This window comes from Papio anubis, chromosome 15 (genome assembly GCF_008728515.1).
Source record: "Papio anubis isolate 15944 chromosome 15, Panubis1.0, whole genome shotgun sequence".
Classification (NCBI taxonomy): Eukaryota; Metazoa; Chordata; class Mammalia; order Primates; family Cercopithecidae; genus Papio; species Papio anubis.
Window position 1 is genome coordinate 80,719,228 of NC_044990.1, and position 17,657 is coordinate 80,736,884.

The window sequence follows — 17,657 nt, forward strand, 5'->3', positions numbered from 1 at the left end:
GTAGTTTCTTTTGCTGTGCAGAAGCTCTTTAGTTTAATTAGATCCCATTTGTCAATTTTAGCTTTTGCTGCCGTTGCTTTTGGTGTTTTAGACATGAAGTCTTTGCCCATGCCTATGTCCTGAATGGTACTACCTAGGTTTTCCTCTAGGATTTTTATGGTATTAGGTCTAACATTTAAGTCTCTAATCCATCTTGAATTAATTTTCATATAAGGAGTAAGGAAAGGATCCAGTTTCAGCTTTCTACTTATGGCTAGCCAATTTTCCCAGCACCATTTATTAAATAGGGAATCCTTTCCCCATTTCTTGTTTCTCTCAGGTTTGTCAAAGATCAGATGGCTGTAGATGTGTGGTATTATTTCTGAGGACTCTGTTGTGTTCCATTGGTCTATATCTCTGTTTTGGTACCAGTACCATGCTGTTTTGGTTACTGTAGCCTTGTAGTATAGTTTGAAGTCAGGTAGCGTGATGCCTCCAGCTTTGTTCTTTTGACTTAGGATTGTCTTGGAGATGCGGGCTCTTTTTTGCTTCCATATGAACTTTAAAGCAGTTTTTTCCAATTCTGTGAAGAAACTCATTGGTAGCTTGATGGGGATGGCATTGAATCTATAAATTACCTTGGGCAGTATGGCCATTTTCATGATATTGATTCTTCCTATCCATGAGCATGGTATGTTCTTCCATTTGTTTGTGTCCTCTTTTATTTCACTGAGCAGTGGTTTGTAGTTCTCCTTGAAGAGGTCCTTTACATCCCTTGTAAGTTGGATTCCTAGGTATTTTATTCTCTTTGAAGCAATTGTGAATGGAAGTTCATTCCTGATTTGGCTCTCTGTTTGTCTGTTACTGGTGTATAAGAATGCTTGTGATTTTTGCACATTAATTTTGTATCCTGAGACTTTGCTGAAGTTGCTTATCAGCTTAAGGAGATTTTGGGCCGAGACAATGGGGTTTTCTAAATATACAATCATGTCATCTGCAAACAGGGACAATTTGACTTCTTCTTTTCCTAACTGAATACCCTTGATTTCTTTCTCTTGCCTGATTGCCCTAGCCAGAACTTCCAACACTATGTTGAATAGGAGTGGTGAGAGAGGGCATCCCTGTCTTGTGCCAGTTTTCAAAGGGAATTTTTCCAGTTTTTGCCCATTCAGTATGATATTGGCTGTGGGTTTGTCATAAATAGCTCTTATTATTTTGAGGTACGTTCCATCAATACCGAATTTATTGAGCGTTTTTAGCATGAAGGGCTGTTGATTCCTTGGTTTTACCTAAATATAACATATTATGAACCCATGGTTTTAGGTTAAAGTAGGACAAATTCTGGGAATTTGTACTTTCACTATATGGGAAATTGTGGTGCAACAAATCTATAAATATTTTTAAAATATTACTTTCACTGATCAGTAGTCCCATGGAAATGATGAACCCCATTTTTCTCCTCAGAATAAAGCTGATACTAAGGGGGGAAAATTATAATTATACATGTGCATTCACAATGAATTATGCTGCACTGTTTTCAAATACAAACCTGAGAAGAAAATGGAGAAGAGAGACAAGAGTGAACATGGACTATGGTGACCTGTTAAAAACACACACTCGTGAAAACATTCATTAATAATAAACTAACACACATTTACCAGATCCTTATATGATAGCATATAGCAGGTAATTTAACCTCAAAAATTCAGCCAGGAGTTTGACATCAACCTGGGCAATATAGTAAGACCCCTGTCTCTACAAAAAAAATTTAAAAATCAGCCAGTGTGGTGGTGCATGCCTGTAGTCCAAGCTACTCAGGAGGCTGAGGCAGGGGGATCCCTTGAGCCCAAAAGTTTGAGGTTGCTGTGAGCTATAATTGTGCCATCGCACTGCACTCCAGCCTAGGTAACAGAGTGAAACCCTCTTTAAAAAAGAAAAAATCACCTCCCCAACAGGTCTAAAGAAAGAATCTATCAGCTTCACAAAAATGTCCTTTAAGCTCCTGTGGAGCAAAGGCAGATGCCTTGCTACACTTCCTGCCCATGTGGAAACTGTGATGGATCTTGTTTTCCCAACTCTCTTCCTATCTTGTGTGGTTAACTTGCACACCCTCCTTAGCAAATTGCAGAACTTTTTAGGACAAATAAAAGTCCTTTTTGTACTTGGCAAAAGTCAAGCTTCCTGCCATGGCCTTTGTACAGAACACAGGAAGGGGCTGACCAGTCAGCCAAGTATTGTACTTCTTGACAATTGCCCAAGTGGTCAGGTGTAAAATGATGATATGGAAACTCAAAGGAAGCTATGTGGGAATAACAGAGCTGCCACTGAAGTAGGGAGTGGCATAAGATGCAGCCATATTCATCCAAGTTTCCCTTGAATGTCCATTCAACTTCTGCAAGCTTTCTACATAAGCATAGTCACCGGACACGGCCTCCCTCTCACCACTGGAAACTCCAGGTCATTCCAACCTAACTTGCTTCGGGAAGCAACAGATTCTCCTCTTCTGGGGGTGGAGGTATCTACCACAACACCCACATTGCTCCTCCTCAGACCTGCAGGCCAGCACGGGGCACTCTCTTCTGCTTCTCACCACTAACTGCTAAGGGCTTCCTCTCCTTTCTCAGGCCTCGTGGAACTCTCTCCCCATCTCCCTTTCTACCTCTCTTCTAACTCTTGCCTCAGGAAAATTATTCTCCCTCCCTTCTAAGTCTCTCATTATGTTTCTTTCCTATGTGAATCAAAAAGACTAAAAATTTTGTAAAAAGTACAGTTACAAGTATGATAAAATTATACCCAGTTAAAAACCCAGGATTTCCCTTTGGAACCTAAATCAAAACAGTAAACAAACAAACAAACAAAAATTCTTCCTCATCTTTCTCTAATTAAATGTGCTTTCTTTCCCCTCAAACATATCTTCAAATTACATTATTTATTCATGTTCACAGTGTCTCCTTTGCCTGAAATTATATTTTAATAGTTTTTTGTTGGAAATCTTTAGAGAGTATTCAAATTGAATTAAACAGGGTTTTGTGGGTGTATTAGTTATGGGTAACTAGTTACTGCAAAATTCAGTGGCTTAAGACGACAAAGGTGTATTATCTGACAGTTGTTGTGGGTCAGAAATGTAGAGCGTCTTAGCTGGGTGGTTCTAGGAAGGAGGTTATCACCAGGCCCGCAGTCTTCTCAAGGCCTGACAGGGACTGGCAGGTCCACTTCCAAGCTGGAGTCTTCACATGGCGTTTGGTCAGAGACCTCCGTTCCTCACCATGGGGGCCTTTCCACAGGCTGCCTGAGCATCCTCAGGATGTGACAGCTGCCTGGCCCCAGGGCGAGGGATCCAGGAGAAAGGGAGAAAGAGAGCCAAGGTGCCTTTTGTCATCTAGTCTCTGAAGCCACATTCAGCTGCCTCTGCTTTTTTATTCTATTTGTTAGAAGTAAGTCACTAAATCCAGCCCATGCTGAAGGGAGAGGAATTAGCTCTACCATTTGAAGGTTTTGTCAAAGAATTTCTGAACATATTTCAAACAACCACAGTAGGCAGGGCTTGAATGCAAGTCCCACTTACAACATTATTTCCATGGGGGGGAAAGTGTTCTGCAACCTAACTACAAGCAAATGTTTAAAACACAGCTTTTTTGGTTAAAGGAGATACACCTCATATTATATGAATATGGCTGGGAAGTTGTCAAACATTATGGTTTATTATTGAGCCTTTGAAATGTACTGACAGCTGTAAGTTTATAGATTTCACCATTATAAAATACCCAAACAACCACAATATCTATATCTTTACACACACACACACACATACACACACACACCTGCAACATTCGTTTGAAAATTGAAATACCTACAGAATAGCTATAGGGTTCCATAGAAAACAACAGCATTGGATGACTCCTTGAGGAAAACATGGGGGGGAATTTTAGCCACTAAGGAGACAAGTTGTTTTAATAAATGGCTCATAAACCTTATCTACATTTACTCATACACCAGGACATGTCTATCATTAGCCATCAGCAATTACATAAACTAGGGATTCTTTTAAGATGTTGAGATACAGTTAGCAAGAAAACAATTTGTCTTTAAGAGAGAAAAGTTTTCCTCTCAAAATATCCTCCCTTATAATAGATTGCTCTAATTCTCACTCCTCTTCCCCTTCCCCTGGTGCATCTCTGCTATCCTGAAAGAGTCTTGAATCAAGAGTTTAGATTTACTTTCACCCTTTATAAACACTATGTGAATGCATATAGTTTAAATTCCAAAGTGTCTTGTCTATAAAAATTGGAGTCCAGTGTCAAGTCACAAGGAATTGAAAACCATTATATCTAAAAATAAAAGCAATATACCTAGTAAAAATATTGGACTCATGGAAAAATATTAGACACAGTCATGAAAGCAGTGAGGCATAAAGAAAATACATTCAGTTTGCTAATAGACTTCTTGTTTTTCTGTCTTGCTGTGCATACTCTCTCAATCTCTTTGCCAGCTCCCCTTCACCATCCAAGTCTTCACTATTGGTGTCATTCAAAGTTCTGTGTATCGTTTCTTGTCTTCTCACCTAAAATACTTGGTGATCTCATCAACCCCTGTAGCTTCAATACCAGCTCAATGTAATCACCCCAAAGCTGTGCCCCCAACCTAGGCCCCTCTTCTAAGCTTCTGACAGAGATACACCCAACTGCCTTCTGAAAAGCTTTACCACAATGTCCTAAGCTGAAAGCATTATCTTCTCCAAAGAAGTACCTTGTCAGGTGCCTCCTGGAACAATCATGCTGTAATTCAAGCTTCCTTTTCACACCTCCAGTCCTCTCAAATTGAATCAGTCCCCAGTACTCCCACACTCTGCCTTCTTGCAAAGTAGATGGATCGCTTCAATCCATCCTCACTTCCTGGACCTCGCTACCTCCCACTTAAGACTACTGATTGCAACAGTCTCTTCATTCACTCTTCCCATCCTACACTCTCGACCCCTCAAATCTATCCTCCACCCAGCAGCATGTTTTTCCAAACTGTATTAGTCTCCTATTTAAAATCTTTTTGTGGCTTCCACTTCCACCATCAGGCTCTTCTAAGTTCATTTTGATAGTTAGGGGAAGCCTACTTTGACTTCATTCTCATTTCCTCTCTAGGTTCCCTTCTGGCAGCTTCCCACTGTGAGACTACATTCACCATGTCTGGTGTATACACTTTTTGAAAGAAAAATAAATCTCAGGACCCCAAAATCACTAAGCCAAAGGGAAATGTCAAGCTGGGAACTTGCTCAGGCAAAGCTGCCTCCCATTTTATTCCTAAATAACTACAAAGATTAAAAAAGCTACATACCTCCCTCACAATTTTCCCACAAGGAAATTCCTTTTGGGACTCAAGATCTTTACCTTAAAAGAGTTCTGTTGATTTCACCCTGGCAATGTAAATTGATAGCTTACCTTCACAGGTGCGGGACAAAGGACAGAACTCAAAGTCATCCGTCTGCTCATCTAAGGCAAATGCGTATCTGACTGCTTCTTCTCACCTACTGTTTATATAAAAATGTAGATTCACTGCGTCAGACTAAGACAAAAGTGACTCTTCCTCTACCCCCTCTCTCACATGTAAATTCTGTATTCAGTGAAAGGCTGATCAAAGACTCAAAAGAATGCCACTGTTTGTCTCTTACCAGTCTACGACCTGAAAGCCTCCTACCCACTGCAAGTTGTCTCGCCTTTCCAGACCAAACCAATCTACATCTTACACATATTGATTGATGTCTCATGTCTCCCTAAAAGACAAAACCCAAGCTGTATCCCAGCCACATTGGGCACATGTCATCATCTTGAAGCCCATAAAGAATTTCCTTGTAGGCAAATTGTAGCTTTTTTATCTCCTGAGGCTGTGTCATGGGTGTGTCTTTAACCTTGGCAAAATAAATTGATTGAGTCCTATCTCAGATACTTTTGATTCACAACTTCATCAATACTGTTGAAAGAATCATTTGCACTTCCCTTTATAGAATGTGTTAAATACACACCTCTGTGCTTATTCTCTCTTTAGAGAGAAAGTATTTTCCTTCCTATTTATTTGGTAAAATCTGTTCAGCCCTCAAGACCTAGCTTGAGTTACGTTATTTGTAAAAACCTCCTTGACCTCCCCTAACATCTCAGCTGCAGCTCGTCATATCCTTCTTTGTGCAATCAAGACCCATATTGTTACATATTTTGTAGCCCGTTTCACACTGTCATCGAACTATTTGCCTTTGTGACAGCCTTAAGGGAAAAAGGTATCTTTTTCACCTCTGTATTTTTGTATCTAATACCTATTACTTAAAAGGTACCCAATGAATGTTCGTTGAGTGAGGGATGAATGATGGCAGTAGCAAAATGCTGTAACAATAATGGAATAATAGACTGACATGTTTTCTAACACAGATTCCAATAAAGCATGGGCTTACATAGATCATGACGAAAAACAAATGTATTAGGCTTTGTAGGTCACATCAACTACTGTTCAATGAAATTTGCACAACCATTGTATTTCACAGGTATCCCTGCACTCACAATACTGAAGGCCTCCATCTAAAGTTGCCCAGATGCTGGTGACACATTCCAAAGAATGAGTCAGTGAGATATGTCCAGACTAACAAGGTGTTGCTGTATTACTGCGGCCTCCTCCAGATGGCGATTCCTGGAAAGTTAAGTATGTGGTGCTGGCTGGAAGTTTGCAGCTTTGACACACGGGAATGTTTGCCTTAGGACAGTCTAAACTCCCCATCTCGTATGTCACAAGGTGTGTGAAATTGTTACTCCAAATAACACAATCTGCCCCTCCCATGAATTCATACAAGCATGAAGTATTCTGTAGAAGGAACAGAATTTTGAGTAACTCTATTCAAATTGTTAAAAAATTACAACTTGAGTCTCTACCGTAGTTTGTATCTTCATACTCTGAAAACCTTGTGCAGAATATTTTGAACATAATGTATGTGAATATATTTAAAATAATTCTTCCTTGGATTAATTTTTCTAAAAATTACAGAAACTACTCATATCAATTCAACAAAATAATGCAATTATAGATTATCTTAGGACTAATTCAAGCCTAAGATTTTTTTCCATCTCAGGTAACAACCTATGCTATTAAAATCTCATGTGACTTTGCACAGAGAGAGTAGCAGTTGAGTTAGCACAATGTCCTCTTCTCTCCCAGACATCAATTTAATTGCCATTTAGAAGTCACTTGCTCACGATTATTATTTTTAGAACTTTTCACAAAATAGTTTCACTACTAATGTTAGGTCATAACAGATTTTTAAGTGGAGAATTGGAGAAAAAGAAAGAGATGAACATTTTAACAAAGGTCAAAGAAAGGAGACTTAAATGATTACTTGCTGATAAGCACTTAAAACATCTCAGTTGAATGTAAAGCCAGACCCAGAAAACATCACTTCTTCCTTAATATAATTCTTTGCTCCTTACTAAGAGCAAAACTTTTTAAAACCCAACCATGCAACTTTACACAACACTGAAGAGTTCTTTGCAAGATAAGGATAACTCTGAAGCAATTAGACATAAATCTAGAGCTTCAGGTGTGAAACATTTGTAATTGCTTTAAAAATATAGGATTCAGAAAGTTAATGCCTACCTCTTGACTGACAAAATATAGTGAAGATTCATAAGTCAATCAACCACATAGAGTACATTAAGGTTCCCCACCAAAAAGTTATATGCTATCTAAAATCTGTCATTATTATTAATGAAAAACCTTGAAAATTTGCTAGATAAGGATCTGATGGTCTAAGAGGCAGGAATGCACCAATGCCTGAGGGCAAGATTATGCCTCTCTACCCTCAATGTCCAAGTCCCATTGTTTACTGTCCCATTGAATCACACAACTGGGACACAACCTAATTTCCAATAGTAGGGCATTGGTTACATAAATTATTTGATTACTTTTAATGGCATTATTATTTATACTACATAGATTTATATTCTGGAATACCCAGCAGCTATTTTTAAAATGAGCTAATTCCCAATATACTGACATGGACTTCTGAGACTGGAAGATAATTTTAATTTATTAAGTAAAAGCAAAATGCCAGAACAACATGTAAAGTATGATTTTAATCTATAAAATGCATATATATATTATATATATATACACACACACACACAGAGATATTCATATCTGATACTTCTTAAATATCTGGAAAGTTCCATTTCACACTGCTAAAAGAGACTATCGCTAGGAAGTGGTGGAGGAGCAGGGCCCAGTGTACATTCTAAATCATAAAACCTGAGCTGTTTGATTCTAACACAGGCTACTTCCATTATAATGTTTTTTGTTTTTGTTTTTTAATGAAAGCATCTGAGCTCTTAATCATGGTAAACTCCTCACATTCCATCAGGGACACCAGGTTGCACATCTCAAGGCTGTAGGATGTACATCATATATCTTACGTCCCTTATGGTCCTTCATGGTACAGTGTACCATGCAAGATCTCCTCCAGGAGGAAGGAACCACACCTGCATGCACACTCTAGAGCTTCCTGAAGTGGGGCCCAGAGGTCTCCTCTGGGAGAGTGTATGAGGACACTGACAATATATCCGTCAGGATACATAGAAGTTCTACCAGTAGCAGTAGCCAAAGTTCAGAAATAATATTAAATATTTTAATTTAATTCTGGAGTTCTTATTCTCTGTTAAAAGGCAACTCAATGTAGCTGTTAAAACAGTATGTTCTGCAGTCAGACTGCCTAAATTTGAATCCTGAATCCACCAGCTATTAGCTAGGGGACTTTGAGCAAATTAAGTAATTTCTCTGTGTTTCCTTCCACAGCCTACAAAATGTGGACAGTAATAATAGGGACATTGTGGGGTTTCCAATGAGTTAGTATAGAAGAAGTGTTTAGAATGGTGCCTGGACGATCATGTGTTCAATAAATGTCACTCTTTGCTAGTGTTCTTGTCTGGTGGGCAAGGTGTTATCACTGAAAATGGGTTCACTGATTATACTCGCTTTACAAATGTCTCAGAATAGCCACATTCACAGAGAAATACACACAATAGCCCTCAAGGTCTAGCTTACCGTCCTCTAGAGCAAAATGTACATATCTGTAGATATACAGGAATTATACCAGCAGTTACACACCAAACAATCGTATGGGCAGAGATATCAGAAGGGAAAGATTTTTCACCAAAAGCAATCCAATTATTTCTATTTCAACCAGAGTCATTTCCAATTTGACCTCACATCAGGAAAATATTATTTTTAACGGGCAAAATCTTGAACTTTATATTTAAAAATCTTGAACTTTATATTAAAAGTATTTACCTTTGACAATTATCAGAGAACACAATTTTTTAAACCTTTGGTGTCCTGTAAATAATGATTGCATATAAACAGTTGAAATGTGAATCATTAACAAAAATGTGTTTCATGTATATATTTTCAGGAATACATTAATTATATGAAACAAGTAATTTATCATCACTGTCTGTGACCTTCACTGAGGGCCATTTTTAATTAGTGTTTGTACTTAGTAGACATTGACACCATCACAGTTATAACGATTTTATATTCCAATACATCCCAGTGAATTTATGAGGTTCCCTAACTTACAGGCTTGTAACTACATACTGTCTTGCTAGGGGGATTGAAAACAGTTTGGTTCCAATAAACTAGCAAAGGTCAAGAGTGCAGTGAAGACTGCACAAGCCATTAAGGCCCAGTTCACTTTATGATTTGAGGTCATCAGTTAATCTACAAGTAGTATCGTGTATGTGTGTGTGTGTGTGTCTGTGTGTGTGTATTCTGACCTGTCCTCCACCTGAAAACACAATATACTGTGTATTTGTCTTTACTTCTCTAACACAAAACCATTCTCTGCATGGACCACAAAATACATTTCTTACCAAAAATTAAAAATAATGAAGATATTGAAAAGGATGCAGACAATAAAATTTTCTTTTTCAAATGTTTTAAATGATCATCTGAGATTAACTCTATAATAAGTGGAGTTAAACCCTAGAAAAATCTTCATTAGTCAGATTCTGATAAGATTTATAATCATCTGATACATGTCAGCTGCAAGGAAAATGTGCATCACCACTATTCACAATAGCCAAGACATGGAATCTACCCAAATGTCCATCAATGATAAACCGGATAAAGAAAGTGTGGTACATATATACCATGGAATAGTATGCAGCCATAGAAAGGAATGAGATCATGTCCTTTGCAGGAACATGGATGGAGCTGGAAGCCATTATCCTCAGCAAACTAATGCAGAAACAGAAAACCAAACACTGCATGTTCTCACTTATAAGTGGGAGCTGAACAATGAGAACACATTGGCACAGGGAAGGGAACAACACACACTGGGACCTGTCAGTGGGGGTGGGGGGAAGGAGATCATTGAGATAAATAGGTAATGCATCCTAGGCTTAATACTTAGGTGATGGGTTGATAGACACAGCAAACCACCATGGCACACGTTTACCTATGTAATAAACCTGCACATCCTGCACATGTATCCCAGAACTTAAAATTACATTAAATTAAAAAGAATATGTGCTTCACATACTACAAACAAGCATATACACTATTGTTGCACCTTAATATTTCTTTCCATATTATAATTTTTAGTATATAAATTTCCGGCTACATTTTGATGATTTAATCAAAATACCATGGAAATCTGAATTCCTACACATCTTGCTAGTTTTCACTTTTGCATTTCTTTCTGTGTGACACCAGCTAAAATGCAGCTCTTCCACCATTCGGTTGTCCTAAGGAAAAATAATATGATGAATTTGAAAACTGGTAACAGTACATCTGAAAATGTACATGTACAGTGGTTTAGTTAAAGTTACAAACTGCTGTTCCAAATTAAAACTTCTTTTTTAGCCCTTCAGATCTCAGTGAAATTCTCTTATTAAGTGAAAATCTGCATTAAGTAGAGTAAGAAAAAGATAATTCACTTCCTTTATATGTCAACTTTCTGAAAATCTCAACATGATTCCATTGGAAAACTACTATAGTGGTTTAGAAGAGAAATCAACCAAAATCAACTTTATGTTTTAAAAAAAATATAAAAAGTCCAAGGGGAAAATAATTTGCTGTGTTCACAATTTTTTTCCAAGCTCTAAAAATAACAGAAGTTATAGATATAGTTATAGTATATAGAATAACATAGAATGAGTAGACTGGATTTTGAATAAAAATATAATTTCAACCAAAAAAAATACAATGATGTATTTAAAACAAAGCTAGAGAGCTATAAATATCAGAAGTAGCTATAACACATTAAAATACAGATTCATTACTCATTTGCCCCTTCAGCCATTCTAACTTCACTTTTATTAAACAATAATTAATACTACTTAAAGTCACTATCTTGGCATACACACAAAAAGGATACGCTATGTGCAAAATCCTCATTTGAAGAAAGATCAAAGATCAAGATCATGCCTTTTGTCAACTTGTGGTGATTTTAAAACCATGGCACAACATACAATTTCCAGATGATCTTGTTGGGAACAGTCTACATATTTGAAAATTAGCCTACAAAATAATTAAATTACTTGCCCCAAAATGTGTGCTACTTACATCTGCTCAAAGGTAAATAAACCCAAGCATGTTGATCTAGATGGCAGCATCGTGATTGAAAATTTTCCCTGTCATGGATGAGGTAGAGCAGGTTAAAAAGAAATGACAGAGCTTGCCTGTGTCCATTAAAAATTAAAGAAATAATTTTGAGACAAATAAAATAGTATCTCATGTAGCACTAGTTACTTGGTAAAATGATTACCCTTAAGAGGTAGTACAAGATGAAAACATAAACTCTCAATTAGAGTTTACATAAATCACAGGTAATACCTCCACAGTAAGTTGGGAAAAATTAGCGAGAAGAGTACAAACACCTTTTGAAGTCAATTTCAAGGAGGAAAATCATCAGACGGTCCAACTAACCATTCACACCTGTCTGAGAACACTTCTTCTTAGATGAACTTTTACCCTCAGTCAGAATACAATTCTTATATTCTCGTGTCTTAACCAAGTATACAGTTCCCACTGTATACTCCATTCTAAACGCTGGACAGTACACATACATGTGCGCACACACACACACACACACATGAGCCACAAATTGCAAAGCAAAGAAGGCCATAAATTACAAAGCAAAGAAGGGATGAGATTGCTGTTTCATTTGAAGGTAATTCTAAAATATCTCCCAGTGAAATTATATCCTTGTCTAAATCGGAGAACTTTAAAAAACAGGAGTGTGTCTTAAGATCTCCAAATAGAAATTACTAAGCAAATAGTATCTCAGTGTCTTGATCGTAAATTAAAAAGTTATATAACACAGCAATATTAATTGATATGCTCTTTTTTGAGCATCTCATTTCAAGACAGATCATCAAATCAGAGCGGTTTCAAAGAAAAGCAAATGTCACCATCAACAGCATGTCAGAGGCTCAGCACTCTTCACCTGGACTTGTCTGTGGTCCAGGAGAGGAGGTGAGCCAAGAACAGGCAGAATATTATTCACCTGAAGGACATCCAGTTGGAAAAGACAGCATGGAGAAGAACAGAAGTTAACCTGGCATCAAAGCCTGATGCCCAAAATGTTGAAAGCATTCAGGTGCCAAAATGTCTTAGGAACTGGTGCCTGAGATGTAGACTGGCCACGGGGATTTTAGGCCTCAGACTCCAGCCACGCTGTGTATTGGTTGTGAATCTTCTTTTGTAGCACACCTACAGGCCAGTACTACAGGAATTTGTAACAGAATCCACTTCCAGAAATGCTGCTCCGTTTTCCCTGAGTGTTTCCTGCACTGTTTGCCACTCCCTCATTTGCCTTCCCTGTAAATGCTGTTGTTCTTCAGTTCCATGGTTTCAGCTATGAATTCATGTGGGATTTGTTTCCAAAATTTTATCTTTACCTTTGAACACTATTTTGAATTCTAAACCCTTAAAACAACTTTAGATTTCACATCTTCCAAACTGAACCCATTGGATGTCTTCCTTGTATTCGTTAGGTTACGATTTTAACTGACATAGCAGAGAACCTAATAGCATTTGCTTGAACAAGATAGGATTTTTTTTTTTTTTTTTTTTTTAATCTCTCAAATAACTGTGGATGTGAAAAGCAGTCCCGGGCTGACATGGTGGTTTCATGGTGTCAGTGGCCCAGTCTCCTTCAGTCTTCATTGTCTCTTGGTATCATGTCCTCTTCTCCATTTCCACAGCCACTGCCTTGGTTCAGGACTTCATCTTCTTATTTGAAGTATTGTCGTGCCCTTCTTTCTGGGGCCACTGCTGCTGGAAGTGTCCTCACTACTGCCAGACACTGATGTGATCTGTTTGTTCCAGAAGACTCTAAATTCATTGCCATGATAGTCCAGGCCCTTATAAATATGGCCTGGGTCAAACCGTTTCATCTCCATTTCTAGCCACTCCCTAACACTAGGTCACCCTTTTCCAAATACTTTACAAGCTTTCATTCCCTCATGATTTTGCTAGGACTGTACTTTCCTCCTCACCCCTATTTTATCTTTTTCTGGCTCATTATTATTCAAGCCTATGTCGAGTATTATCTCATTTACTAAATGTTATCTCCTCTATGGGCTCTTCTAACTTCTCTCCACCAAACTGAATTCAGTAAATGTTTAATCAGCATAATTCAAGGTAAGGAATAGAGATATTGAGATAAATAAAAGTGCTTCTGCTCTAAGAGGTTAAATATTTAGCAGAGGAGATGGAAACTTTTCTCATTATAATACCTTATCAACAGGATAAGTGCAATATGAACAGAATGATATGGGGAAGTTAATCTTGCCTGCAGGCAAAATCAGCTGTTTACCTCTATGTATAATAGCACTTCGTTGACACAGCACAGATTTTATTCAATAAATCTGTGTCTCTCTTTCTTATAAAAATTATGAGTTTAGTGAGAACAGAACCCATGGTGCCCACACCACTATTTTATCCAATGCCAAAAGAAGAAAGAAAAAGGATTTTATTTTGATATTCATTTCTGAACTCCATACAAGTATAGAAAAAAACTCAAATTTTAAATAATGATTTTGCAGGGTAAAATTTTCAAAATCAGATTAAAAAAATACTGAATTATCTTTTTCTAATCATATTATGAAAGGAAAAAACTTACATGTTAATTAAATTCACATGGAAAAGGTTACTTTATTGAAGTGTTGAAAAAGAGAATGATTTACTTTCTATAGGAAAAAACTCATTAAAAATAGTGAGCATGTTAAGAATATTAAACCATTAAGGCATCAAAAACTGACTTGACTTTAATAATATTTCATTGCGGTAACAGGAAGTACAATAAAATTCATTGTTTTAAGAGAGATATACATCTGAAAGAAAAATATTTAAGTAACAAAGAAATCGAAATGTACAGTAATTTTGCACCAATCACAGTTAAAATTAACACACTCCAAAATTCAAATTGAATGGTTAATCGACTTAACATTTAGATCAGTTAATTGTGACCTCCAGTTATTAGAGTTGCTAATTTATTTATAGAGAAAACATACTCTCATTCACTGATTTAGAAAGAAAATATTCATTTGGGATGGCATTAATTTCCTCATTTTGCAAGGAAAAGAAAGTGATTCTGGGAGAGGTTGAGCAAGTTTTTGTATTTCACATGGTCAACTGGGAAATCAGAAATAGGACTCCAGCCTATTTGGATGAGATAAGAAGTGTTAAAAGAGCTTTGTAAACTGTAAAGTGCTCTAAAAATGTAGGTGTGGTACATGCTCAATTAGAACACTATGTGTTCCAGTACACTGCCACTGCATTCTGTTAGAAAAGGCTCTTTTCCCATAGCAGGATTCTGCCATTAAGATTAATGTTTATTATTATTATGCCACAAGGGGAAAAAAAGGCATTTCTTGAACCGGAGAAAATCTATCATTCTTTAATTCTCTAATGTGATGTCTCCATCATCTGCCTGTGACCGCTGTCGGGATCTCTTTATTTGTCCTGTTGCCACTCTGAATAGTTTGATTGATTTCTTCTCTATCTGCTTCCACAAATGTACAGGCAAGATTCTTTACCTTCATGTCTAACATTAAACAGAGAGATATTTCCATTTTTCAGGGGAATGGAACTCAATGTCCTGCAGGATCCTGTCAAGTGTCTTTCAACGGATCTTTTCCTGAAGAAAGGTCTTGACTATTATTTTGTTGCATTTGAATATTTTAACCCCAAAACACACTTTCAGCTTCCTTGTTTGCACCTGAGATGGAGACAGAGCTAAGCTAACAATTTTAGATCATTTGGATACCCAGGTACGTGGTTTTGGATCTGAAGGAAATTGTGTTATTGCTACTTTTTTATTATAAGGAAGATGCTGTAAGTGCCACTGGATTTTGCACTAAACTTTTTAAGTAAATTTCAACAGGACAAACGTGCACATGTGTATTAATGTGATGCAATGATTTCCTTAGTGAACACTCAAATGATCAAAAGCAGTTGTGCTGTAAAATATGTTTCTGGGCACCATGCTTGAGGTTTAAGGCAACCAGGATGCTTTAGCATGACACTACTTTCATGCCGATTTGTTTTCATGGTTTCGAAATTTGTGTAACAAGCCACAACCTCATAGTGGACTCAATTCAGCCTTAGAAGGTTGCTCACATATTCACAGTAACTCCAACAGTAGTGGGGTTCTTCTAGAGACTGAGTTTGTTCAGGCAGTTTCAAATTCCAGCCCTCCCACTTTAGCTCTTCACTATTTCATGCTTAAGAATATTTCCTATTTACTACGCTTGAGAAAAAAGGAATTATGGCACTCGAAGGACTTCTCAATAGACATTTCTATATATTGCCAAGTAAACCCAACAATACTTATGAAGTGTAAACAGATCTGACTTTAGATTATAAAATGGCAGAGACACCTTGATGACAAAGTCGAAGCGAGTTTTCAACAAAAGGCATCCACCCTTCACTGGCACCATCCACAGCACCGCAACCAGTGGTCAGAAACCACTGTCTCTCTGAACTTCTCCATTCAGTTCCTCTGCAGTTGAGCATCAGCATGCAACAGAGCACAAGAACAACTGTCTATGGGAGAAATATCCAAAAAACTGGAAAGCACATGCACATGGGCAAGCTGCGAAACTGTTGCTTAGTCATAACATCCATGTGGCCTAAACTGTTCAGTCTGACCTGTTTTCCTGAGTGGGATGCAGAGTTAGCCCAGCCCCAAGTAAGATTTTTCCCTTAAAAATTTACCTAACTTCCAACACTCTTGCTCTTTTCTGTCCCGCAATCAGGACTCTCGACACAACTAGGTCTCTCCATTGTGGGAATGTACTTTTCCATGATCTAATGATTCAGCAGGACCATCCCTCTCATTTCGTCATCCTTCTGGTCCCTTGAGCCAGGCAGTCACTAGGGAGAAACAAAGTTCTTAAGCTCTATCGAGTCACAGCCCCTTTGAGAATCTCAAAGTCTGGGTCCTCTAACCGGGAAAATCCACGGACACACACAGCCTATGCATGACAGGATAGCACAGCATGGATCCTAGAGGGCCACGCCCAGACCCCCAGTTGAGGAATCCATGGAAATGGAAAGATCTGAAGTCAAAACCCCCAGATTCCAATTTTGGCTTTATCCTCGACTAACTATGAAACCTTAAAAAAATCAATTAAAATTCTTTGAGCCAGTTTCTTCATTTACAAAACGGTGGCAGTAATTCCTGCTGCAGCCACCTCTCTGGATTCTACTCATAAAAATTATTATGTATATCAAAAGTTTGTAATTATATTTCCCCATGCTTGTTAAAGTATGACTTTTCATTAGAAACTTTTGCATTATCTTTGATTCTTTGTTTTGCTTTGTCCACTAAAATCTGTTAGATGTTCCTTCAGGGAATCTCTCATCAGTTCTCACTGTCTGACTCACCTTGCTAAGGTCTCCGCGTCTGAATTTCAGTCTCCACTTCCTTGGGGATCTCCTACTTCCAACCTGTTTATGTATGTGTGTGTGTGTGTGTGTGTGTGTGTGTAATTATAATTACAGTTAACAGTTTTTTATATATAGTTATATGTGGAAATGTATATGTGTCTATATTTTTGTATATGTAGACCTACAAAATCTGTATATGTGAATATAATATATGGTCACTATTACCCTGACTTGGCTATATTTCTAGGAGACAGCCATATTTCCAACAATAATATGTTGTTTGATCTAAACAATGTTCTCTCCACTGTCATTTGCCCAACTGTCAAAAAGTAAGCTAAGATAGAAAGTTCAGAGTGTATATATGGGAAGTGTTTGTTAATGGGGGTAGGGGCAAATGGGCATCAATGGTTAGTGAAAAGGTTTTCATTAAGAAAATTTTATCTCACCCAACACAAGGTTATTAAAACAGCGATATTAAGAGAATGTTAAATCAAATAGAAATTGTATCCTGCTGCCTTTCACTGGAGTTCGTAGACTACTGACTCGTACCCAGTCTTCCCCTCCTGGTACCCTGGGAAACACAAGATTCCCCAGCTTAAAGATGATCTCAGAAAGACTGCACAACATTAAAGAGTAAATCATGTGTGATTGAAAAACTTAAACGCACAGTATATTGTAACATGTTGTACCAGTACCAGTGGTCAAGATGCTGAATTATAATATTCCTTAAAACCATTATATTTGTAAACATAACCCGT

At 37.6% G+C, this 17,657-nt stretch overlaps 1 protein-coding gene across 4 annotated transcripts in view; it reads right to left on the reverse strand.

Moving 5' to 3' along the window:
- FGF14 (fibroblast growth factor 14) overlaps positions 1-17,657 on the reverse strand; it is a 665,893-nt gene that overhangs the window by 614,454 nt on the left and 33,782 nt on the right. The gene's annotated exons all lie outside the window — the stretch shown is intronic.